A 27,263-nucleotide genomic window follows, 5' to 3' on the forward strand; every position below is an offset into this window, starting at 1 on the left:
GTTACTTCCAGTAACATCACCTTTTGTACACAATGGAACATTAGCGTTTACAGAACGAAATAACCTTATTGGCTGTTCCACTCTAAACGTTGTGAGGTAGGTTCCTGAATTCAGCTTGCATTTGAGTATTCCACGGCTCTGAGTAGAAGAAATGCAATATCTATACAGTTCCAGCTGATCCTGAGTAGTTATGTACACATCCTTAACCAAAATACAAAGTAATGCATTCAGCTCAAACGAGTATAGATTGGAATTTTGCTGAAAACTACTATGTGCTATCTTGATGTAAACCTTATTATTTTACTTACCAGAGGATTAGAGTAGCATATAACCAATTTTATGATGTGCTACCAATGATCGAGAGGTGACTTTCAGTTTCATTAACTTTTGTACACAATGGAATATTTGCCTTTACAGAACTAAACAAAGATATTGGCTGTTCCACTCCAAATGTTGTGAGGTAGGTTCCTGAATTCAGCTTGCATTTGAGTATTCTATTGCTCTGTAGTATACATGCAATATCTACACAGTTCCAGCTGATCCTGAGTAGTTATGTACACATCATTAACCAAAATGCATAGAATAGAAAGTAATGCATTCAGCTCAGTAGAGTGAACAGTTGAATTTTGTACACAATGGAACATTAGCGTTTACAGTAACAAAGATATTGGCTGTTCCACTCTAAATATTATGAGGGAGGTTCCTGAATTCAGCTTGCCTTTCACTATTCCATTGCTCTGGGTAGAAGACATGCAATATCTATACAATTCCAGCTGATCCTGAGTAGTTATGTACACATCCTTAACCAAAATGCATAGAATACAAAGTAATGCATTCATCTCAATAGTGTGTACAGTTGAATTTTGCTGAAAACTACTGTGAGCTAACTTGATGTAAACATTATTTTACTTACCATATGATTTAGAACAGTATGCAACCAATTTTATCAGTGTGCTACCAATGACCGAGAGCTGACTTTCAGTTTCATTACCGTTTGTACACAATGGAACATTTGCGTTTACAGAACTAAACAAAGATATAGGTTGTGCCACTCTAAATATTATGAGGGAGGTTCCTGAATTCAGCTTGCTTTTCACTATTCCATTGCTCTGGGTAGAAGACATGCAATATCTATACAATTCCAGCTGATCCTGAGCAGTTATGTACAAATCCATATCTCAAAATGCATAGAATAGAAAATAATGCATTTAGCTCAATAGAGTGTAGAGTTGAATTTTGCTGAAAACTACTATATGTAAACCATGTTATTTTACTTGCCATATGATTTACAGTAGTATGCAACCAATTTTATCAGTGTGCTACAAATTTTCCAGGAGTTGCTTTCAGTAACTCACCTTTTGTACGCAATGGAACATTAGCGTTTACAGAACTAAACAAAGATATTGGCTGTTCCACTCTAAATATTATGAGGGAGGTTCCTGAATTCAGCTTGCATTTGAGTATTCCATTTCTCTGAAAGTGTGCATGCAATATCTATACAGTTCCAGCTCACCCTTACTTATGTGCATATCCTTAACTAAAAATACATAGAATAGAAAGTAATGCATTCAGCTGAAATTTGATGAAAACTACTATCTAACTTGATGTATACATTATTTTACTCACCATATAATTTAGAGTAGTATGCAAGTAATTTTATGTGTGCTACCAATGTTGGACTAGTTACTTCCAGTAACATCACCTTTTGTACACAATGGAACATTAGCGTTTACAGAACGAAATAACCTTATTGGCTGTTCCACTCTAAACGTTGTGAGGTAGGTTCCTGAATTCAGCTTGCATTTGAGTATTCCACGGCTCTGAGTAGAAGAAATGCAATATCTATACAGTTCCAGCTGATCCTGAGTAGTTATGTACACATCCTTAACCAAAATACAAAGTAATGCATTCAGCTCAAACGAGTATAGATTGGAATTTTGCTGAAAACTACTATGTGCTATCTTGATGTAAACCTTATTATTTTACTTACCAGAGGATTAGAGTAGCATATAACCAATTTTATGATGTGCTACCAATGATCGAGAGGTGACTTTCAGTTTCATTAACTTTTGTACACAATGGAATATTTGCCTTTACAGAACTAAACAAAGATATTGGCTGTTCCACTCCAAATGTTGTGAGGTAGGTTCCTGAATTCAGCTTGCATTTGAGTATTCTATTGCTCTGTAGTATACATGCAATATCTACACAGTTCCAGCTGATCCTGAGTAGTTATGTACACATCATTAACCAAAATGCATAGAATAGAAAGTAATGCATTCAGCTCAGTAGAGTGAACAGTTGAATTTTGTACACAATGGAACATTAGCGTTTACAGTAACAAAGATATTGGCTGTTCCACTCTAAATATTATGAGGGAGGTTCCTGAATTCAGCTTGCCTTTCACTATTCCATTGCTCTGGGTAGAAGACATGCAATATCTATACAATTCCAGCTGATCCTGAGTAGTTATGTACACATCCTTAACCAAAATGCATAGAATACAAAGTAATGCATTCATCTCAATAGTGTGTACAGTTGAATTTTGCTGAAAACTACTGTGAGCTAACTTGATGTAAACATTATTTTACTTACCATATGATTTAGAACAGTATGCAACCAATTTTATCAGTGTGCTACCAATGACCGAGAGCTGACTTTCAGTTTCATTACCGTTTGTACACAATGGAACATTTGCGTTTACAGAACTAAACAAAGATATAGGTTGTGCCACTCTAAATATTATGAGGGAGGTTCCTGAATTCAGCTTGCTTTTCACTATTCCATTGCTCTGGGTAGAAGACATGCAATATCTATACATTTCCAGCTGATCCTGAGCAGTTATGTACAAATCCATATCTCAAAATGCATAGAATAGAAAATAATGCATTTAGCTCAATAGAGTGTAGAGTTGAATTTTGCTGAAAACTACTATATGTAAACCATGTTATTTTACTTGCCATATGATTTACAGTAGTATGCAACCAATTTTATCAGTGTGCTACAAATTTTCCAGGAGTTGCTTTCAGTAACTCACCTTTTGTACGCAATGGAACATTAGCGTTTACAGAACTAAACAAAGATATTGGCTGTTCCACTCTAAATATTATGAGGGAGGTTCCTGAATTCAGCTTGCATTTGAGTATTCCATTTCTCTGAAAGTGTGCATGCAATATCTATACAGTTCCAGCTCACCCTTACTTATGTGCATATCCTTAACTAAAAATACATAGAATAGAAAGTAATGCATTCAGCTGAAATTTGATGAAAACTACTATCTAACTTGATGTATACATTATTTTACTCACCATATAATTTAGAGTAGTATGCAAGTAATTTTATGTGTGCTACCAATGTTGGACTAGTTACTTCCAGTAACATCACCTTTTGTACACAATGGAACATTAGCGTTTACAGAACTAAACAAAGATATTGGCTGTTCCACTCTAAATGTTGTGAGGTAGGTTCCTGAATTCAGCTTGCATTTGAGTATTCTATTGCTCTGTAGTATACATGCAATATCTACACAGTTCCAGCTGATCCTGAGTAGTTATGTACACATCATTAACCAAAATGCATAGAATAGAAAGTAATGCATTCAGCTCAGTAGAGTGAACAGTTGAATTTTGTACACAATGGAACATTAGCGTTTACAGTAACAAAGATATTGGCTGTTCCACTCTAAATATTATGAGGGAGGTTCCTGAATTCAGCTTGCCTTTCACTATTCCATTGCTCTGGGTAGAAGACATGCAATATCTATACAATTCCAGCTGATCCTGAGTAGTTATGTACACATCCTTAACCAAAATGCATAGAATACAAAGTAATGCATTCATCTCAATAGTGTGTACAGTTGAATTTTGCTGAAAACTACTGTGAGCTAACTTGATGTAAACATTATTTTACTTACCATATGATTTAGAACAGTATGCAACCAATTTTATCAGTGTGCTACCAATGACCGAGAGCTGACTTTCAGTTTCATTACCGTTTGTACACAATGGAACATTTGCGTTTACAGAACTAAACAAAGATATAGGTTGTGCCACTCTAAATATTATGAGGGAGGTTCCTGAATTCAGCTTGCTTTTCACTATTCCATTGCTCTGGGTAGAAGACATGCAATATCTATACAATTCCAGCTGATCCTGAGCAGTTATGTACAAATCCATATCTCAAAATGCATAGAATAGAAAATAATGCATTTAGCTCAATAGAGTGTAGAGTTGAATTTTGCTGAAAACTACTATATGTAAACCATGTTATTTTACTTGCCATATGATTTACAGTAGTATGCAACCAATTTTATCAGTGTGCTACAAATTTTCCAGGAGTTGCTTTCAGTAACTCACCTTTTGTACGCAATGGAACATTAGCGTTTACAGAACTAAACAAAGATATTGGCTGTTCCACTCTAAATATTATGAGGGAGGTTCCTGAATTCAGCTTGCATTTGAGTATTCCATTTCTCTGAAAGTGTGCATGCAATATCTATACAGTTCCAGCTCACCCTTACTTATGTGCATATCCTTAACTAAAAATACATAGAATAGAAAGTAATGCATTCAGCTGAAATTTGATGAAAACTACTATCTAACTTAATGTATACATTATTTTACTCACCATATAATTTAGAGTAGTATGCAAGTAATTTTATGTGTGCTACCAATGTTGGACTAGTTACTTCCAGTAACATCACCTTTTGTACACAATGGAACATTAGCGTTTACAGAACGAAATAACCTTATTGGCTGTTCCACTCTAAACGTTGTGAGGTAGGTTCCTGAATTCAGCTTGCATTTGAGTATTCCACGGCTCTGAGTAGAAGAAATGCAATATCTATACAGTTCCAGCTGATCCTGAGTAGTTATGTACACATCCTTAACCAAAATACAAAGTAATGCATTCAGCTCAAACGAGTATAGATTGGAATTTTGCTGAAAACTACTATGTGCTATCTTGATGTAAACCTTATTATTTTACTTACCAGAGGATTAGAGTAGCATATAACCAATTTTATGATGTGCTACCAATGATCGAGAGGTGACTTTCAGTTTCATTAACTTTTGTACACAATGGAATATTTGCCTTTACAGAACTAAACAAAGATATTGGCTGTTCCACTCCAAATGTTGTGAGGTAGGTTCCTGAATTCAGCTTGCATTTGAGTATTCTATTGCTCTGTAGTATACATGCAATATCTACACAGTTCCAGCTGATCCTGAGTAGTTATGTACACATCATTAACCAAAATGCATAGAATAGAAAGTAATGCATTCAGCTCAGTAGAGTGAACAGTTGAATTTTGTACACAATGGAACATTAGCGTTTACAGTAACAAAGATATTGGCTGTTCCACTCTAAATATTATGAGGGAGGTTCCTGAATTCAGCTTGCCTTTCACTATTCCATTGCTCTGGGTAGAAGACATGCAATATCTATACAATTCCAGCTGATCCTGAGTAGTTATGTACACATCCTTAACCAAAATGCATAGAATACAAAGTAATGCATTCATCTCAATAGTGTGTACAGTTGAATTTTGCTGAAAACTACTGTGAGCTAACTTGATGTAAACATTATTTTACTTACCATATGATTTAGAACAGTATGCAACCAATTTTATCAGTGTGCTACCAATGACCGAGAGCTGACTTTCAGTTTCATTACCGTTTGTACACAATGGAACATTTGCGTTTACAGAACTAAACAAAGATATAGGTTGTGCCACTCTAAATATTATGAGGGAGGTTCCTGAATTCAGCTTGCTTTTCACTATTCCATTGCTCTGGGTAGAAGACATGCAATATCTATACAATTCCAGCTGATCCTGAGCAGTTATGTACAAATCCATATCTCAAAATGCATAGAATAGAAAATAATGCATTTAGCTCAATAGAGTGTAGAGTTGAATTTTGCTGAAAACTACTATATGTAAACCATGTTATTTTACTTGCCATATGATTTACAGTAGTATGCAACCAATTTTATCAGTGTGCTACAAATTTTCCAGGAGTTGCTTTCAGTAACTCACCTTTTGTACGCAATGGAACATTAGCGTTTACAGAACTAAACAAAGATATTGGCTGTTCCACTCTAAATATTATGAGGGAGGTTCCTGAATTCAGCTTGCATTTGAGTATTCCATTTCTCTGAAAGTGTGCATGCAATATCTATACAGTTCCAGCTCACCCTTACTTATGTGCATATCCTTAACTAAAAATACATAGAATAGAAAGTAATGCATTCAGCTGAAATTTGATGAAAACTACTATCTAACTTGATGTATACATTATTTTACTCACCATATAATTTAGAGTAGTATGCAAGTAATTTTATGTGTGCTACCAATGTTGGACTAGTTACTTCCAGTAACATCACCTTTTGTACACAATGGAACATTAGCGTTTACAGAACTAAACAAAGATATTGGCTGTTCCACTCTAAATGTTGTGAGGTAGGTTCCTGAATTCAGCTTGCATTTGAGTATTCTATTGCTCTGTAGTATACATGCAATATCTACACAGTTCCAGCTGATCCTGAGTAGTTATGTACACATCATTAACCAAAATGCATAGAATAGAAAGTAATGCATTCAGCTCAGTAGAGTGAACAGTTGAATTTTGTACACAATGGAACATTAGCGTTTACAGTAACAAAGATATTGGCTGTTCCACTCTAAATATTATGAGGGAGGTTCCTGAATTCAGCTTGCCTTTCACTATTCCATTGCTCTGGGTAGAAGACATGCAATATCTATACAATTCCAGCTGATCCTGAGTAGTTATGTACACATCCTTAACCAAAATGCATAGAATACAAAGTAATGCATTCATCTCAATAGTGTGTACAGTTGAATTTTGCTGAAAACTACTGTGAGCTAACTTGATGTAAACATTATTTTACTTACCATATGATTTAGAACAGTATGCAACCAATTTTATCAGTGTGCTACCAATGACCGAGAGCTGACTTTCAGTTTCATTACCGTTTGTACACAATGGAACATTTGCGTTTACAGAACTAAACAAAGATATAGGTTGTGCCACTCTAAATATTATGAGGGAGGTTCCTGAATTCAGCTTGCTTTTCACTATTCCATTGCTCTGGGTAGAAGACATGCAATATCTATACAATTCCAGCTGATCCTGAGCAGTTATGTACAAATCCATATCTCAAAATGCATAGAATAGAAAATAATGCATTTAGCTCAATAGAGTGTAGAGTTGAATTTTGCTGAAAACTACTATATGTAAACCATGTTATTTTACTTGCCATATGATTTACAGTAGTATGCAACCAATTTTATCAGTGTGCTACAAATTTTCCAGGAGTTGCTTTCAGTAACTCACCTTTTGTACGCAATGGAACATTAGCGTTTACAGAACTAAACAAAGATATTGGCTGTTCCACTCTAAATATTATGAGGGAGGTTCCTGAATTCAGCTTGCATTTGAGTATTCCATTTCTCTGAAAGTGTGCATGCAATATCTATACAGTTCCAGCTCACCCTTACTTATGTGCATATCCTTAACTAAAAATACATAGAATAGAAAGTAATGCATTCAGCTGAAATTTGATGAAAACTACTATCTAACTTGATGTATACATTATTTTACTCACCATATAATTTAGAGTAGTATGCAAGTAATTTTATGTGTGCTACCAATGTTGGACTAGTTACTTCCAGTAACATCACCTTTTGTACACAATGGAACATTAGCGTTTACAGAACGAAATAACCTTATTGGCTGTTCCACTCTAAACGTTGTGAGGTAGGTTCCTGAATTCAGCTTGCATTTGAGTATTCCACGGCTCTGAGTAGAAGAAATGCAATATCTATACAGTTCCAGCTAATCCTGAGTAGTTATGTACACATCCTTAACCAAAATACAAAGTAATGCATTCAGCTCAAACGAGTATAGATTGGAATTTTGCTGAAAACTACTATGTGCTATCTTGATGTAAACCTTATTATTTTACTTACCAGAGGATTAGAGTAGCATATAACCAATTTTATGATGTGCTACCAATGATCGAGAGGTGACTTTCAGTTTCATTAACTTTTGTACACAATGGAATATTTGCCTTTACAGAACTAAACAAAGATATTGGCTGTTCCACTCCAAATGTTGTGAGGTAGGTTCCTGAATTCAGCTTGCATTTGAGTATTCTATTGCTCTGTAGTATACATGCAATATCTACACAGTTCCAGCTGATCCTGAGTAGTTATGTACACATCATTAACCAAAATGCATAGAATAGAAAGTAATGCATTCAGCTCAGTAGAGTGAACAGTTGAATTTTGTACACAATGGAACATTAGCGTTTACAGTAACAAAGATATTGGCTGTTCCACTCTAAATATTATGAGGGAGGTTCCTGAATTCAGCTTGCCTTTCACTATTCCATTGCTCTGGGTAGAAGACATGCAATATCTATACAATTCCAGCTGATCCTGAGTAGTTATGTACACATCCTTAACCAAAATGCATAGAATACAAAGTAATGCATTCATCTCAATAGTGTGTACAGTTGAATTTTGCTGAAAACTACTGTGAGCTAACTTGATGTAAACATTATTTTACTTACCATATGATTTAGAACAGTATGCAACCAATTTTATCAGTGTGCTACCAATGACCGAGAGCTGACTTTCAGTTTCATTACCGTTTGTACACAATGGAACATTTGCGTTTACAGAACTAAACAAAGATATAGGTTGTGCCACTCTAAATATTATGAGGGAGGTTCCTGAATTCAGCTTGCTTTTCACTATTCCATTGCTCTGGGTAGAAGACATGCAATATCTATACATTTCCAGCTGATCCTGAGCAGTTATGTACAAATCCATATCTCAAAATGCATAGAATAGAAAATAATGCATTTAGCTCAATAGAGTGTAGAGTTGAATTTTGCTGAAAACTACTATATGTAAACCATGTTATTTTACTTGCCATATGATTTACAGTAGTATGCAACCAATTTTATCAGTGTGCTACAAATTTTCCAGGAGTTGCTTTCAGTAACTCACCTTTTGTACGCAATGGAACATTAGCGTTTACAGAACTAAACAAAGATATTGGCTGTTCCACTCTAAATATTATGAGGGAGGTTCCTGAATTCAGCTTGCATTTGAGTATTCCATTTCTCTGAAAGTGTGCATGCAATATCTATACAGTTCCAGCTCACCCTTACTTATGTGCATATCCTTAACTAAAAATACATAGAATAGAAAGTAATGCATTCAGCTGAAATTTGATGAAAACTACTATCTAACTTGATGTATACATTATTTTACTCACCATATAATTTAGAGTAGTATGCAAGTAATTTTATGTGTGCTACCAATGTTGGACTAGTTACTTCCAGTAACATCACCTTTTGTACACAATGGAACATTAGCGTTTACAGAACTAAACAAAGATATTGGCTGTTCCACTCTAAATGTTGTGAGGTAGGTTCCTGAATTCAGCTTGCATTTGAGTATTCTATTGCTCTGTAGTATACATGCAATATCTACACAGTTCCAGCTGATCCTGAGTAGTTATGTACACATCATTAACCAAAATGCATAGAATAGAAAGTAATGCATTCAGCTCAGTAGAGTGAACAGTTGAATTTTGTACACAATGGAACATTAGCGTTTACAGTAACAAAGATATTGGCTGTTCCACTCTAAATATTATGAGGGAGGTTCCTGAATTCAGCTTGCCTTTCACTATTCCATTGCTCTGGGTAGAAGACATGCAATATCTATACAATTCCAGCTGATCCTGAGTAGTTATGTACACATCCTTAACCAAAATGCATAGAATACAAAGTAATGCATTCATCTCAATAGTGTGTACAGTTGAATTTTGCTGAAAACTACTGTGAGCTAACTTGATGTAAACATTATTTTACTTACCATATGATTTAGAACAGTATGCAACCAATTTTATCAGTGTGCTACCAATGACCGAGAGCTGACTTTCAGTTTCATTACCGTTTGTACACAATGGAACATTTGCGTTTACAGAACTAAACAAAGATATAGGTTGTGCCACTCTAAATATTATGAGGGAGGTTCCTGAATTCAGCTTGCTTTTCACTATTCCATTGCTCTGGGTAGAAGACATGCAATATCTATACAATTCCAGCTGATCCTGAGCAGTTATGTACAAATCCATATCTCAAAATGCATAGAATAGAAAATAATGCATTTAGCTCAATAGAGTGTAGAGTTGAATTTTGCTGAAAACTACTATATGTAAACCATGTTATTTTACTTGCCATATGATTTACAGTAGTATGCAACCAATTTTATCAGTGTGCTACAAATTTTCCAGGAGTTGCTTTCAGTAACTCACCTTTTGTACGCAATGGAACATTAGCGTTTACAGAACTAAACAAAGATATTGGCTGTTCCACTCTAAATATTATGAGGGAGGTTCCTGAATTCAGCTTGCATTTGAGTATTCCATTTCTCTGAAAGTGTGCATGCAATATCTATACAGTTCCAGCTCACCCTTACTTATGTGCATATCCTTAACTAAAAATACATAGAATAGAAAGTAATGCATTCAGCTGAAATTTGATGAAAACTACTATCTAACTTGATGTATACATTATTTTACTCACCATATAATTTAGAGTAGTATGCAAGTAATTTTATGTGTGCTACCAATGTTGGACTAGTTACTTCCAGTAACATCACCTTTTGTACACAATGGAACATTAGCGTTTACAGAACGAAATAACCTTATTGGCTGTTCCACTCTAAACGTTGTGAGGTAGGTTCCTGAATTCAGCTTGCATTTGAGTATTCCACGGCTCTGAGTAGAAGAAATGCAATATCTATACAGTTCCAGCTGATCCTGAGTAGTTATGTACACATCCTTAACCAAAATACAAAGTAATGCATTCAGCTCAAACGAGTATAGATTGGAATTTTGCTGAAAACTACTATGTGCTAACTTGATGTAAACCTTATTATTTTACTTACCAGAGGATTAGAGTAGCATATAACCAATTTTATGATGTGCTACCAATGATCGAGAGGTGACTTTCAGTTTCATTAACTTTTGTACACAATGGAATATTTGCCTTTACAGAACTAAACAAAGATATTGGCTGTTCCACTCCAAATGTTGTGAGGTAGGTTCCTGAATTCAGCTTGCATTTGAGTATTCTATTGCTCTGTAGTATACATGCAATATCTACACAGTTCCAGCTGATCCTGAGTAGTTATGTACACATCATTAACCAAAATGCATAGAATAGAAAGTAATGCATTCAGCTCAGTAGAGTGAACAGTTGAATTTTGTACACAATGGAACATTAGCGTTTACAGTAACAAAGATATTGGCTGTTCCACTCTAAATATTATGAGGGAGGTTCCTGAATTCAGCTTGCCTTTCACTATTCCATTGCTCTGGGTAGAAGACATGCAATATCTATACAATTCCAGCTGATCCTGAGTAGTTATGTACACATCCTTAACCAAAATGCATAGAATACAAAGTAATGCATTCATCTCAATAGTGTGTACAGTTGAATTTTGCTGAAAACTACTGTGAGCTAACTTGATGTAAACATTATTTTACTTACCATATGATTTAGAACAGTATGCAACCAATTTTATCAGTGTGCTACCAATGACCGAGAGCTGACTTTCAGTTTCATTACCGTTTGTACACAATGGAACATTTGCGTTTACAGAACTAAACAAAGATATAGGTTGTGCCACTCTAAATATTATGAGGGAGGTTCCTGAATTCAGCTTGCTTTTCACTATTCCATTGCTCTGGGTAGAAGACATGCAATATCTATACATTTCCAGCTGATCCTGAGCAGTTATGTACAAATCCATATCTCAAAATGCATAGAATAGAAAATAATGCATTTAGCTCAATAGAGTGTAGAGTTGAATTTTGCTGAAAACTACTATATGTAAACCATGTTATTTTACTTGCCATATGATTTACAGTAGTATGCAACCAATTTTATCAGTGTGCTACAAATTTTCCAGGAGTTGCTTTCAGTAACTCACCTTTTGTACGCAATGGAACATTAGCGTTTACAGAACTAAACAAAGATATTGGCTGTTCCACTCTAAATATTATGAGGGAGGTTCCTGAATTCAGCTTGCATTTGAGTATTCCATTTCTCTGAAAGTGTGCATGCAATATCTATACAGTTCCAGCTCACCCTTACTTATGTGCATATCCTTAACTAAAAATACATAGAATAGAAAGTAATGCATTCAGCTGAAATTTGATGAAAACTACTATCTAACTTGATGTATACATTATTTTACTCACCATATAATTTAGAGTAGTATGCAAGTAATTTTATGTGTGCTACCAATGTTGGACTAGTTACTTCCAGTAACATCACCTTTTGTACACAATGGAACATTAGCGTTTACAGAACTAAACAAAGATATTGGCTGTTCCACTCTAAATGTTGTGAGGTAGGTTCCTGAATTCAGCTTGCATTTGAGTATTCTATTGCTCTGTAGTATACATGCAATATCTACACAGTTCCAGCTGATCCTGAGTAGTTATGTACACATCATTAACCAAAATGCATAGAATAGAAAGTAATGCATTCAGCTCAGTAGAGTGAACAGTTGAATTTTGTACACAATGGAACATTAGCGTTTACAGTAACAAAGATATTGGCTGTTCCACTCTAAATATTATGAGGGAGGTTCCTGAATTCAGCTTGCCTTTCACTATTCCATTGCTCTGGGTAGAAGACATGCAATATCTATACAATTCCAGCTGATCCTGAGTAGTTATGTACACATCCTTAACCAAAATGCATAGAATACAAAGTAATGCATTCATCTCAATAGTGTGTACAGTTGAATTTTGCTGAAAACTACTGTGAGCTAACTTGATGTAAACATTATTTTACTTACCATATGATTTAGAACAGTATGCAACCAATTTTATCAGTGTGCTACCAATGACCGAGAGCTGACTTTCAGTTTCATTACCGTTTGTACACAATGGAACATTTGCGTTTACAGAACTAAACAAAGATATAGGTTGTGCCACTCTAAATATTATGAGGGAGGTTCCTGAATTCAGCTTGCTTTTCACTATTCCATTGCTCTGGGTAGAAGACATGCAATATCTATACAATTCCAGCTGATCCTGAGCAGTTATGTACAAATCCATATCTCAAAATGCATAGAATAGAAAATAATGCATTTAGCTCAATAGAGTGTAGAGTTGAATTTTGCTGAAAACTACTATATGTAAACCATGTTATTTTACTTGCCATATGATTTACAGTAGTATGCAACCAATTTTATCAGTGTGCTACAAATTTTCCAGGAGTTGCTTTCAGTAACTCACCTTTTGTACGCAATGGAACATTAGCGTTTACAGAACTAAACAAAGATATTGGCTGTTCCACTCTAAATATTATGAGGGAGGTTCCTGAATTCAGCTTGCATTTGAGTATTCCATTTCTCTGAAAGTGTGCATGCAATATCTATACAGTTCCAGCTCACCCTTACTTATGTGCATATCCTTAACTAAAAATACATAGAATAGAAAGTAATGCATTCAGCTGAAATTTGATGAAAACTACTATCTAACTTGATGTATACATTATTTTACTCACCATATAATTTAGAGTAGTATGCAAGTAATTTTATGTGTGCTACCAATGTTGGACTAGTTACTTCCAGTAACATCACCTTTTGTACACAATGGAACATTAGCGTTTACAGAACGAAATAACCTTATTGGCTGTTCCACTCTAAACGTTGTGAGGTAGGTTCCTGAATTCAGCTTGCATTTGAGTATTCCACGGCTCTGAGTAGAAGAAATGCAATATCTATACAGTTCCAGCTGATCCTGAGTAGTTATGTACACATCCTTAACCAAAATACAAAGTAATGCATTCAGCTCAAACGAGTATAGATTGGAATTTTGCTGAAAACTACTATGTGCTAACTTGATGTAAACCTTATTATTTTACTTACCAGAGGATTAGAGTAGCATATAACCAATTTTATGATGTGCTACCAATGATCGAGAGGTGACTTTCAGTTTCATTAACTTTTGTACACAATGGAATATTTGCCTTTACAGAACTAAACAAAGATATTGGCTGTTCCACTCCAAATGTTGTGAGGTAGGTTCCTGAATTCAGCTTGCATTTGAGTATTCTATTGCTCTGTAGTATACATGCAATATCTACACAGTTCCAGCTGATCCTGAGTAGTTATGTACACATCATTAACCAAAATGCATAGAATAGAAAGTAATGCATTCAGCTCAGTAGAGTGAACAGTTGAATTTTGTACACAATGGAACATTAGCGTTTACAGTAACAAAGATATTGGCTGTTCCACTCTAAATATTATGAGGGAGGTTCCTGAATTCAGCTTGCCTTTCACTATTCCATTGCTCTGGGTAGAAGACATGCAATATCTATACAATTCCAGCTGATCCTGAGTAGTTATGTACACATCCTTAACCAAAATGCATAGAATACAAAGTAATGCATTCATCTCAATAGTGTGTACAGTTGAATTTTGCTGAAAACTACTGTGAGCTAACTTGATGTAAACATTATTTTACTTACCATATGATTTAGAACAGTATGCAACCAATTTTATCAGTGTGCTACCAATGACCGAGAGCTGACTTTCAGTTTCATTACCGTTTGTACACAATGGAACATTTGCGTTTACAGAACTAAACAAAGATATAGGTTGTGCCACTCTAAATATTATGAGGGAGGTTCCTGAATTCAGCTTGCTTTTCACTATTCCATTGCTCTGGGTAGAAGACATGCAATATCTATACATTTCCAGCTGATCCTGAGCAGTTATGTACAAATCCATATCTCAAAATGCATAGAATAGAAAATAATGCATTTAGCTCAATAGAGTGTAGAGTTGAATTTTGCTGAAAACTACTATATGTAAACCATGTTATTTTACTTGCCATATGATTTACAGTAGTATGCAACCAATTTTATCAGTGTGCTACAAATTTTCCAGGAGTTGCTTTCAGTAACTCACCTTTTGTACGCAATGGAACATTAGCGTTTACAGAACTAAACAAAGATATTGGCTGTTCCACTCTAAATATTATGAGGGAGGTTCCTGAATTCAGCTTGCATTTGAGTATTCCATTTCTCTGAAAGTGTGCATGCAATATCTATACAGTTCCAGCTCACCCTTACTTATGTGCATATCCTTAACTAAAAATACATAGAATAGAAAGTAATGCATTCAGCTGAAATTTGATGAAAACTACTATCTAACTTGATGTATACATTATTTTACTCACCATATAATTTAGAGTAGTATGCAAGTAATTTTATGTGTGCTACCAATGTTGGACTAGTTACTTCCAGTAACATCACCTTTTGTACACAATGGAACATTAGCGTTTACAGAACTAAACAAAGATATTGGCTGTTCCACTCTAAATGTTGTGAGGTAGGTTCCTGAATTCAGCTTGCATTTGAGTATTCTATTGCTCTGTAGTATACATGCAATATCTACACAGTTCCAGCTGATCCTGAGTAGTTATGTACACATCATTAACCAAAATGCATAGAATAGAAAGTAATGCATTCAGCTCAGTAGAGTGAACAGTTGAATTTTGTACACAATGGAACATTAGCGTTTACAGTAACAAAGATATTGGCTGTTCCACTCTAAATATTATGAGGGAGGTTCCTGAATTCAGCTTGCCTTTCACTATTCCATTGCTCTGGGTAGAAGACATGCAATATCTATACAATTCCAGCTGATCCTGAGTAGTTATGTACACATCCTTAACCAAAATGCATAGAATACAAAGTAATGCATTCATCTCAATAGTGTGTACAGTTGAATTTTGCTGAAAACTACTGTGAGCTAACTTGATGTAAACATTATTTTACTTACCATATGATTTAGAACAGTATGCAACCAATTTTATCAGTGTGCTACCAATGACCGAGAGCTGACTTTCAGTTTCATTACCGTTTGTACACAATGGAACATTTGCGTTTACAGAACTAAACAAAGATATAGGTTGTGCCACTCTAAATATTATGAGGGAGGTTCCTGAATTCAGCTTGCTTTTCACTATTCCATTGCTCTGGGTAGAAGACATGCAATATCTATACAATTCCAGCTGATCCTGAGCAGTTATGTACAAATCCATATCTCAAAATGCATAGAATAGAAAATAATGCATTTAGCTCAATAGAGTGTAGAGTTGAATTTTGCTGAAAACTACTATATGTAAACCATGTTATTTTACTTGCCATATGATTTACAGTAGTATGCAACCAATTTTATCAGTGTGCTACAAATTTTCCAGGAGTTGCTTTCAGTAACTCACCTTTTGTACGCAATGGAACATTAGCGTTTACAGAACTAAACAAAGATATTGGCTGTTCCACTCTAAATATTATGAGGGAGGTTCCTGAATTCAGCTTGCATTTGAGTATTCCATTTCTCTGAAAGTGTGCATGCAATATCTATACAGTTCCAGCTCACCCTTACTTATGTGCATATCCTTAACTAAAAATACATAGAATAGAAAGTAATGCATTCAGCTGAAATTTGATGAAAACTACTATCTAACTTGATGTATACATTATTTTACTCACCATATAATTTAGAGTAGTATGCAAGTAATTTTATGTGTGCTACCAATGTTGGACTAGTTACTTCCAGTAACATCACCTTTTGTACACAATGGAACATTAGCGTTTACAGAACTAAACAAAGATATTGGCTGTTCCACTCTAAATGTTGTGAGGTAGGTTCCTGAATTCAGCTTGCATTTGAGTATTCTATTGCTCTGTAGTATACATGCAATATCTACACAGTTCCAGCTGATCCTGAGTAGTTATGTACACATCATTAACCAAAATGCATAGAATAGAAAGTAATGCATTCAGCTCAGTAGAGTGAACAGTTGAATTTTGTACACAATGGAACATTAGCGTTTACAGTAACAAAGATATTGGCTGTTCCACTCTAAATATTATGAGGGAGGTTCCTGAATTCAGCTTGCCTTTCACTATTCCATTGCTCTGGGTAGAAGACATGCAATATCTATACAATTCCAGCTGATCCTGAGTAGTTATGTACACATCCTTAACCAAAATGCATAGAAAACAAAGTAATGCATTCATCTCAATAGTGTGTACAGTTGAATTTTGCTGAAAACTACTGTGAGCTAACTTGATGTAAACATTATTTTACTTACCATATGATTTAGAACAGTATGCAACCAATTTTATCAGTGTGCTACCAATGACCGAGAGCTGACTTTCAGTTTCATTACCGTTTGTACACAATGGAACATTTGCGTTTACAGAACTAAACAAAGATATTGGTTGTGCCACTCTAAATATTATGAGGGAGGTTCCTGAATTCAGCTTGCTTTTCACTATTCCATTGCTCTGGGTAGAAGACATGCAATATCTATACAATTCCAGCTGATCCTGAGCAGTTATGTACAAATCCATATCTCAAAATGCATAGAATAGAAAATAATGCATTTAGCTCAATAGAGTGTAGAGTTGAATTTTGCTGAAAACTACTATATGTAAACCATGTTAGTTTACTTGCCATATGATTTACAGTAGTATGCAACCAATTTTATCAGTGTGCTACAAATTTTCCAGGAGTTGCTTTCAGTAACTCACCTTTTGTACGCAATGGAACATTAGCGTTTACAGAACTAAACAAAGATATTGGCTGTTCCACTCTAAATATTATGAGGGAGGTTCCTGAATTCAGCTTGCATTTGAGTATTCCATTTCTCTGAAAGTGTGCATGCAATATCTATACAGTTCCAGCTCACCCTTACTTATGTGCATATCCTTAACTAAAAATACATAGAATAGAAAGTAATGCATTCAGCTGAAATTTGATGAAAACTACTATCTAACTTGATGTATACATTATTTTACTCACCATATAATTTAGAGTAGTATGCAAGTAATTTTATGTGTGCTACCAATGTTGGACTAGTTACTTCCAGTAACATCACCTTTTGTACACAATGGAACATTAGCGTTTACAGAACGAAATAACCTTATTGGCTGTTCCACTCTAAACGTTGTGAGGTAGGTTCCTGAATTCAGCTTGCATTTGAGTATTCCACGGCTCTGAGTAGAAGAAATGCAATATCTATACAGTTCCAGCTGATCCTGAGTAGTTATGTACACATCCTTAACCAAAATACAAAGTAATGCATTCAGCTCAAACGAGTATAGATTGGAATTTTGCTGAAAACTACTATGTGCTATCTTGATGTAAACCTTATTATTTTACTTACCAGAGGATTAGAGTAGCATATAACCAATTTTATGATGTGCTACCAATGATCGAGAGGTGACTTTCAGTTTCATTAACTTTTGTACACAATGGAATATTTGCCTTTACAGAACTAAACAAAGATATTGGCTGTTCCACTCCAAATGTTGTGAGGTAGGTTCCTGAATTCAGCTTGCATTTGAGTATTCTATTGCTCTGTAGTATACATGCAATATCTACACAGTTCCAGCTGATCCTGAGTAGTTATGTACACATCATTAACCAAAATGCATAGAATAGAAAGTAATGCATTCAGCTCAGTAGAGTGAACAGTTGAATTTTGTACACAATGGAACATTAGCGTTTACAGTAACAAAGATATTGGCTGTTCCACTCTAAATATTATGAGGGAGGTTCCTGAATTCAGCTTGCCTTTCACTATTCCATTGCTCTGGGTAGAAGACATGCAATATCTATACAATTCCAGCTGATCCTGAGTAGTTATGTACACATCCTTAACCAAAATGCATAGAATACAAAGTAATGCATTCATCTCAATAGTGTGTACAGTTGAATTTTGCTGAAAACTACTGTGAGCTAACTTGATGTAAACATTATTTTACTTACCATATGATTTAGAACAGTATGCAACCAATTTTATCAGTGTGCTACCAATGACCGAGAGCTGACTTTCAGTTTCATTACCGTTTGTACACAATGGAACATTTGCGTTTACAGAACTAAACAAAGATATAGGTTGTGCCACTCTAAATATTATGAGGGAGGTTCCTGAATTCAGCTTGCTTTTCACTATTCCATTGCTCTGGGTAGAAGACATGCAATATCTATACATTTCCAGCTGATCCTGAGCAGTTATGTACAAATCCATATCTCAAAATGCATAGAATAGAAAATAATGCATTTAGCTCAATAGAGTGTAGAGTTGAATTTTGCTGAAAACTACTATATGTAAACCATGTTATTTTACTTGCCATATGATTTACAGTAGTATGCAACCAATTTTATCAGTGTGCTACAAATTTTCCAGGAGTTGCTTTCAGTAACTCACCTTTTGTACGCAATGGAACATTAGCGTTTACAGAACTAAACAAAGATATTGGCTGTTCCACTCTAAATATTATGAGGGAGGTTCCTGAATTCAGCTTGCATTTGAGTATTCCATTTCTCTGAAAGTGTGCATGCAATATCTATACAGTTCCAGCTCACCCTTACTTATGTGCATATCCTTAACTAAAAATACATAGAATAGAAAGTAATGCATTCAGCTGAAATTTGATGAAAACTACTATCTAACTTGATGTATACATTATTTTACTCACCATATAATTTAGAGTAGTATGCAAGTAATTTTATGTGTGCTACCAATGTTGGACTAGTTACTTCCAGTAACATCACCTTTTGTACACAATGGAACATTAGCGTTTACAGAACTAAACAAAGATATTGGCTGTTCCACTCTAAATGTTGTGAGGTAGGTTCCTGAATTCAGCTTGCATTTGAGTATTCTATTGCTCTGTAGTATACATGCAATATCTACACAGTTCCAGCTGATCCTGAGTAGTTATGTACACATCATTAACCAAAATGCATAGAATAGAAAGTAATGCATTCAGCTCAGTAGAGTGAACAGTTGAATTTTGTACACAATGGAACATTAGCGTTTACAGTAACAAAGATATTGGCTGTTCCACTCTAAATATTATGAGGGAGGTTCCTGAATTCAGCTTGCCTTTCACTATTCCATTGCTCTGGGTAGAAGACATGCAATATCTATACAATTCCAGCTGATCCTGAGTAGTTATGTACACATCCTTAACCAAAATGCATAGAATACAAAGTAATGCATTCATCTCAATAGTGTGTACAGTTGAATTTTGCTGAAAACTACTGTGAGCTAACTTGATGTAAACATTATTTTACTTACCATATGATTTAGAACAGTATGCAACCAATTTTATCAGTGTGCTACCAATGACCGAGAGCTGACTTTCAGTTTCATTACCGTTTGTACACAATGGAACATTTGCGTTTACAGAACTAAACAAAGATATAGGTTGTGCCACTCTAAATATTATGAGGGAGGTTCCTGAATTCAGCTTGCTTTTCACTATTCCATTGCTCTGGGTAGAAGACATGCAATATCTATACAATTCCAGCTGATCCTGAGCAGTTATGTACAAATCCATATCTCAAAATGCATAGAATAGAAAATAATGCATTTAGCTCAATAGAGTGTAGAGTTGAATTTTGCTGAAAACTACTATATGTAAACCATGTTATTTTACTTGCCATATGATTTACAGTAGTATGCAACCAATTTTATCAGTGTGCTACAAATTTTCCAGGAGTTGCTTTCAGTAACTCACCTTTTGTACGCAATGGAACATTAGCGTTTACAGAACTAAACAAAGATATTGGCTGTTCCACTCTAAATATTATGAGGGAGGTTCCTGAATTCAGCTTGCATTTGAGTATTCCATTTCTCTGAAAGTGTGCATGCAATATCTATACAGTTCCAGCTCACCCTTACTTATGTGCATATCCTTAACTAAAAATACATAGAATAGAAAGTAATGCATTCAGCTGAAATTTGATGAAAACTACTATCTAACTTGATGTATACATTATTTTACTCACCATATAATTTAGAGTAGTATGCAAGTAATTTTATGTGTGCTACCAATGTTGGACTAGTTACTTCCAGTAACATCACCTTTTGTACACAATGGAACATTAGCGTTTACAGAACTAAACAAAGATATTGGCTGTTCCACTCTAAATGTTGTGAGGTAGGTTCCTGAATTCAGCTTGCATTTGAGTATTCTATTGCTCTGTAGTATACATGCAATATCTACACAGTTCCAGCTGATCCTGAGTAGTTATGTACACATCATTAACCAAAATGCATAGAATAGAAAGTAATGCATTCAGCTCAGTAGAGTGAACAGTTGAATTTTGTACACAATGGAACATTAGCGTTTACAGTAACAAAGATATTGGCTGTTCCACTCTAAATATTATGAGGGAGGTTCCTGAATTCAGCTTGCCTTTCACTATTCCATTGCTCTGGGTAGAAGACATGCAATATCTATACAATTCCAGCTGATCCTGAGTAGTTATGTACACATCCTTAACCAAAATGCATAGAAAACAAAGTAATGCATTCATCTCAATAGTGTGTACAGTTGAATTTTGCTGAAAACTACTGTGAGCTAACTTGATGTAAACATTATTTTACTTACCATATGATTTAGAACAGTATGCAACCAATTTTATCAGTGTGCTACCAATGACCGAGAGCTGACTTTCAGTTTCATTACCGTTTGTACACAATGGAACATTTGCGTTTACAGAACTAAACAAAGATATTGGTTGTGCCACTCTAAATATTATGAGGGAGGTTCCTGAATTCAGCTTGCTTTTCACTATTCCATTGCTCTGGGTAGAAGACATGCAATATCTATACAATTCCAGCTGATCCTGAGCAGTTATGTACAAATCCATATCTCAAAATGCATAGAATAGAAAATAATGCATTTAGCTCAATAGAGTGTAGAGTTGAATTTTGCTGAAAACTACTATATGTAAACCATGTTAGTTTACTTGCCATATGATTTACAGTAGTATGCAACCAATTTTATCAGTGTGCTACAAATTTTCCAGGAGTTGCTTTCAGTAACTCACCTTTTGTACGCAATGGAACATTAGCGTTTACAGAACTAAACAAAGATATTGGCTGTTCCACTCTAAATATTATGAGGGAGGTTCCTGAATTCAGCTTGCATTTGAGTATTCCATTTCTCTGAAAGTGTGCATGCAATATCTATACAGTTCCAGCTCACCCTTACTTATGTGCATATCCTTAACTAAAAATACATAGAATAGAAAGTAATGCATTCAGCTCAAATTTGAAGAAAACTACTATCTAACTTGATGTATACATTATTTTACACCATATAATTTAGAGTAGTATGCAACTAATTTTATGTGTGCTACCAATGTTGGACAACTTACTTCCAGTAACATCACCTTTTGTACGTAATGGAACATTAGCGTTTACAGAACGAAATAACCTTATTGGCTGTTCCACTCTAAACGTTGTGAGGTAGGTTCCTGAATTCAGCTTGCATTTGAGTATTCCACGGCTCTGAGTAGAAGAAATGCAATATCTATACAGTTCCAGCTGATCCTGAGTAGTTATGTACACATCCTTAACCAAAATACAAAGTAATGCATTCAGCTCAAACGAGTATAGATTGGAATTTTGCTGAAAACTACTATGTGCTATCTTGATGTAAACCTTATTATTTTACTTACCAGAGGATTAGAGTAGCATATAACCAATTTTATGATGTGCTACCAATGATCGAGAGGTGACTTTCAGTTTCATTAACTTTTGTACACAATGGAATATTTGCCTTTACAGAACTAAACAAAGATATTGGCTGTTCCACTCCAAATGTTGTGAGGTAGGTTCCTGAATTCAGCTTGCATTTGAGTATTCTATTGCTCTGTAATATACATGCAATATCTACACAGTTCCAGCTGATCCTGAGTAGTTATGTACACATCATTAACCAAAATGCATAGAATAGAAAGTAATGCATTCAGCTCAGTAGAGTGAACAGTTGAATTTTGTACACAATGGAACATTAGCGTTTACAGTAACAAAGATATTGGCTGTTCCACTCTAAATATTATGAGTGAGGTTCCTGAATTCAGCTTGCCTTTCACTATTCCATTGCTCTGGGTAGAAGACATGCAATATCTATACAATTCCAGCTGATCCTGAGTAGTTATGTACACATCCTTAACCAAAATGCATAGAATACAAAGTAATGCATTCATCTCAATAGTGTGTACAGTTGAATTTTGCTGAAAACTACTGTGAGCTAACTTGATGTAAACATTATTTTACTTACCATATGATTTAGAACAGTATGCAACCAATTTTATCAGTGTGCTACCAATGACCGAGAGCTGACTTTCAGTTTCATTACCGTTTGTACACAATGGAACATTTGCGTTTACAGAACTAAACAAAGATATAGGTTGTGCCACTCTAAATATTATGAGGGAGGTTCCTGAATTCAGCTTGCTTTTCACTATTCCATTGCTCTGGGTAGAAGACATGCAATATCTATACAATTCCAGCTGATCCTGAGCAGTTATGTACAAATCCATATCTCAAAATGCATAGAATAGAAAATAATGCATTTAGCTCAATAGAGTGTAGAGTTGAATTTTGCTGAAAACTACTATATGTAAACCATGTTATTTTACTTGCCATATGATTTACAGTAGTATGCAACCAATTTTATCAGTGTGCTACAAATTTTCCAGGAGTTGCTTTCAGTAACTCACCTTTTGTACGCAATGGAACATTAGCGTTTACAGAACTAAACAAAGATATTGGCTGTTCCACTCTAAATATTATGAGGGAGGTTCCTGAATTCAGCTTGCATTTGAGTATTCCATTTCTCTGAAAGTGTGCATGCAATATCTATACAGTTCCAGCTCACCCTTACTTATGTGCATATCCTTAACTAAAAATACATAGAATAGAAAGTAATGCATTCAGCTGAAATTTGATGAAAACTACTATCTAACTTGATGTATACATTATTTTACTCACCATATAATTTAGAGTAGTATGCAAGTAATTTTATGTGTGCTACCAATGTTGGACTAGTTACTTCCAGTAACATCACCTTTTGTACACAATGGAACATTAGCGTTTACAGAACTAAACAAAGATATTGGCTGTTCCACTCTAAATGTTGTGAGGTAGGTTCCTGAATTCAGCTTGCATTTGAGTATTCTATTGCTCTGTAGTATACATGCAATATCTACACAGTTCCAGCTGATCCTGAGTAGTTATGTACACATCCTTAACCAAAATGCATAGAAAACAAAGTAATGCATTCATCTCAATAGTGTGTACAGTTGAATTTTGCTGAAAACTACTGTGAGCTAACTTGATGTAAACATTATTTTACTTACCATATGATTTAGAACAGTATGCAACCAATTTTATCAGTGTGCTACCAATGACCGAGAGCTGACTTTCAGTTTCATTACCGTTTGTACACAATGGAACATTTGCGTTTACAGAACTAAACAAAGATATTGGTTGTGCCACTCTAAATATTATGAGGGAGGTTCCTGAATTCAGCTTGCTTTTCACTATTCCATTGCTCTGGGTAGAAGACATGCAATATCTATACAATTCCAGCTGATCCTGAGCAGTTATGTACAAATCCATATCTCAAAATGCATAGAATAGAAAATAATGCATTTAGCTCAATAGAGTGTAGAGTTGAATTTTGCTGAAAACTACTATATGTAAACCATGTTAGTTTACTTGCCATATGATTTACAGTAGTATGCAACCAATTTTATCAGTGTGCTACAAATTTTCCAGGAGTTGCTTTCAGTAACTCACCTTTTGTACGCAATGGAACATTAGCGTTTACAGAACTAAACAAAGATATTGGCTGTTCCACTCTAAATATTATGAGGGAGGTTCCTGAATTCAGCTTGCATTTGAGTATTCCATTTCTCTGAAAGTGTGCATGCAATATCTATACAGTTCCAGCTCACCCTTACTTATGTGCATATCCTTAACTAAAAATACATAGAATAGAAAGTAATGCATTCAGCTCAAATTTGAAGAAAACTACTATCTAACTTGATGTATACATTATTTTACACCATATAATTTAGAGTAGTATGCAACTAATTTTATGTGTGCTACCAATGTTGGACAAGTTACTTCCAGTAACATCACCTTTTGTACGTAATGGAACATTAGCGTTTACAGAACGAAATAACCTTATTGGCTGTTCCACTCTAAACGTTGTGAGGTAGGTTCCTGAATTCAGCTTGCATTTGAGTATTCCACGGCTCTGAGTAGAAGAAATGCAATATCTATACAGTTCCAGCTGATCCTGAGTAGTTATGTACACATCCTTAACCAAAATACAAAGTAATGCATTCAGCTCAAACGAGTATAGATTGGAATTTTGCTGAAAACTACTATGTGCTAACTTGATGTAAACCTTATTATTTTACTTACCAGAGGATTAGAGTAGCATATAACCAATTTTATGATGTGCTACCAATGATCGAGAGGTGACTTTCAGTTTCATTAACTTTTGTACACAATGGAATATTTGCCTTTACAGAACTAAACAAAGATATTGGCTGTTCCACTCCAAATGTTGTGAGGTAGGTTCCTGAATTCAGCTTGCATTTGAGTATTCTATTGCTCTGTAGTATACATGCAATATCTACACAGTTCCAGCTGATCCTGAGTAGTTATGTACACATCATTAACCAAAATGCATAGAATAGAAAGTAATGCATTCAGCTCAGTAGAGTGAACAGTTGAATTTTGTACACAATGGAACATTAGCGTTTACAGTAACAAAGATATTGGCTGTTCCACTCTAAATATTATGAGGGAGGTTCCTGAATTCAGCTTGCCTTTCACTATTCCATTGCTCTGGGTAGAAGACATGCAATATCTATACAATTCCAGCTGATCCTGAGTAGTTATGTACACATCCTTAACCAAAATGCATAGAATACAAAGTAATGCATTCATCTCAATAGTGTGTACAGTTGAATTTTGCTGAAAACTACTGTGAGCTAACTTGATGTAAACATTATTTTACTTACCATATGATTTAGAACAGTATGCAACCAATTTTATCAGTGTGCTACCAATGACCGAGAGCTGACTTTCAGTTTCATTACCGTTTGTACACAATGGAACATTTGCGTTTACAGAACTAAACAAAGATATAGGTTGTGCCACTCTAAATATTATGAGGGAGGTTCCTGAATTCAGCTTGCTTTTCACTATTCCATTGCTCTGGGTAGAAGACATGCAATATCTATACAATTCCAGCTGATCCTGAGCAGTTATGTACAAATCCATATCTCAAAATGCATAGAATAGAAAATAATGCATTTAGCTCAATAGAGTGTAGAGTTGAATTTTGCTGAAAACTACTATATGTAAACCATGTTATTTTACTTGCCATATGATTTACAGTAGTATGCAACCAATTTTATCAGTGTGCTACAAATTTTCCAGGAGTTGCTTTCAGTAACTCACCTTTTGTACGCAATGGAACATTAGCGTTTACAGAACTAAACAAAGATATTGGCTGTTCCACTCTAAATATTATGAGGGAGGTTCCTGAATTCAGCTTGCATTTGAGTATTCCATTTCTCTGAAAGTGTGCATGCAATATCTATACAGTTCCAGCTCACCCTTACTTATGTGCATATCCTTAACTAAAAATACATAGAATAGAAAGTAATGCATTCAGCTGAAATTTGATGAAAACTACTATCTAACTTGATGTATACATTATTTTACTCACCATATAATTTAGAGTAGTATGCAAGTAATTTTATGTGTGCTACCAATGTTGGACTAGTTACTTCCAGTAACATCACCTTTTGTACACAATGGAACATTAGCGTTTACAGAACTAAACAAAGATATTGGCTGTTCCACTCTAAATGTTGTGAGGTAGGTTCCTGAATTCAGCTTGCATTTGAGTATTCTATTGCTCTGTAGTATACATGCAATATCTACACAGTTCCAGCTGATCCTGAGTAGTTATGTACACATCATTAACCAAAATGCATAGAATAGAAAGTAATGCATTCAGCTCAGTAGAGTGAACAGTTGAATTTTGTACACAATGGAACATTAGCGTTTACAGTAACAAAGATATTGGCTGTTCCACTCTAAATATTATGAGGGAGGTTCCTGAATTCAGCTTGCCTTTCACTATTCCATTGCTCTGGGTAGAAGACATGCAATATCTATACAATTCCAGCTGATCCTGAGTAGTTATGTACACATCCTTAACCAAAATGCATAGAAAACAAAGTAATGCATTCATCTCAATAGTGTGTACAGTTGAATTTTGCT

The sequence above is a fragment of the Hemitrygon akajei genome, chromosome 21, assembly GCF_048418815.1.
Source record: "Hemitrygon akajei chromosome 21, sHemAka1.3, whole genome shotgun sequence".
In the NCBI taxonomy this organism is placed as follows: Eukaryota; Metazoa; Chordata; class Chondrichthyes; order Myliobatiformes; family Dasyatidae; genus Hemitrygon; species Hemitrygon akajei.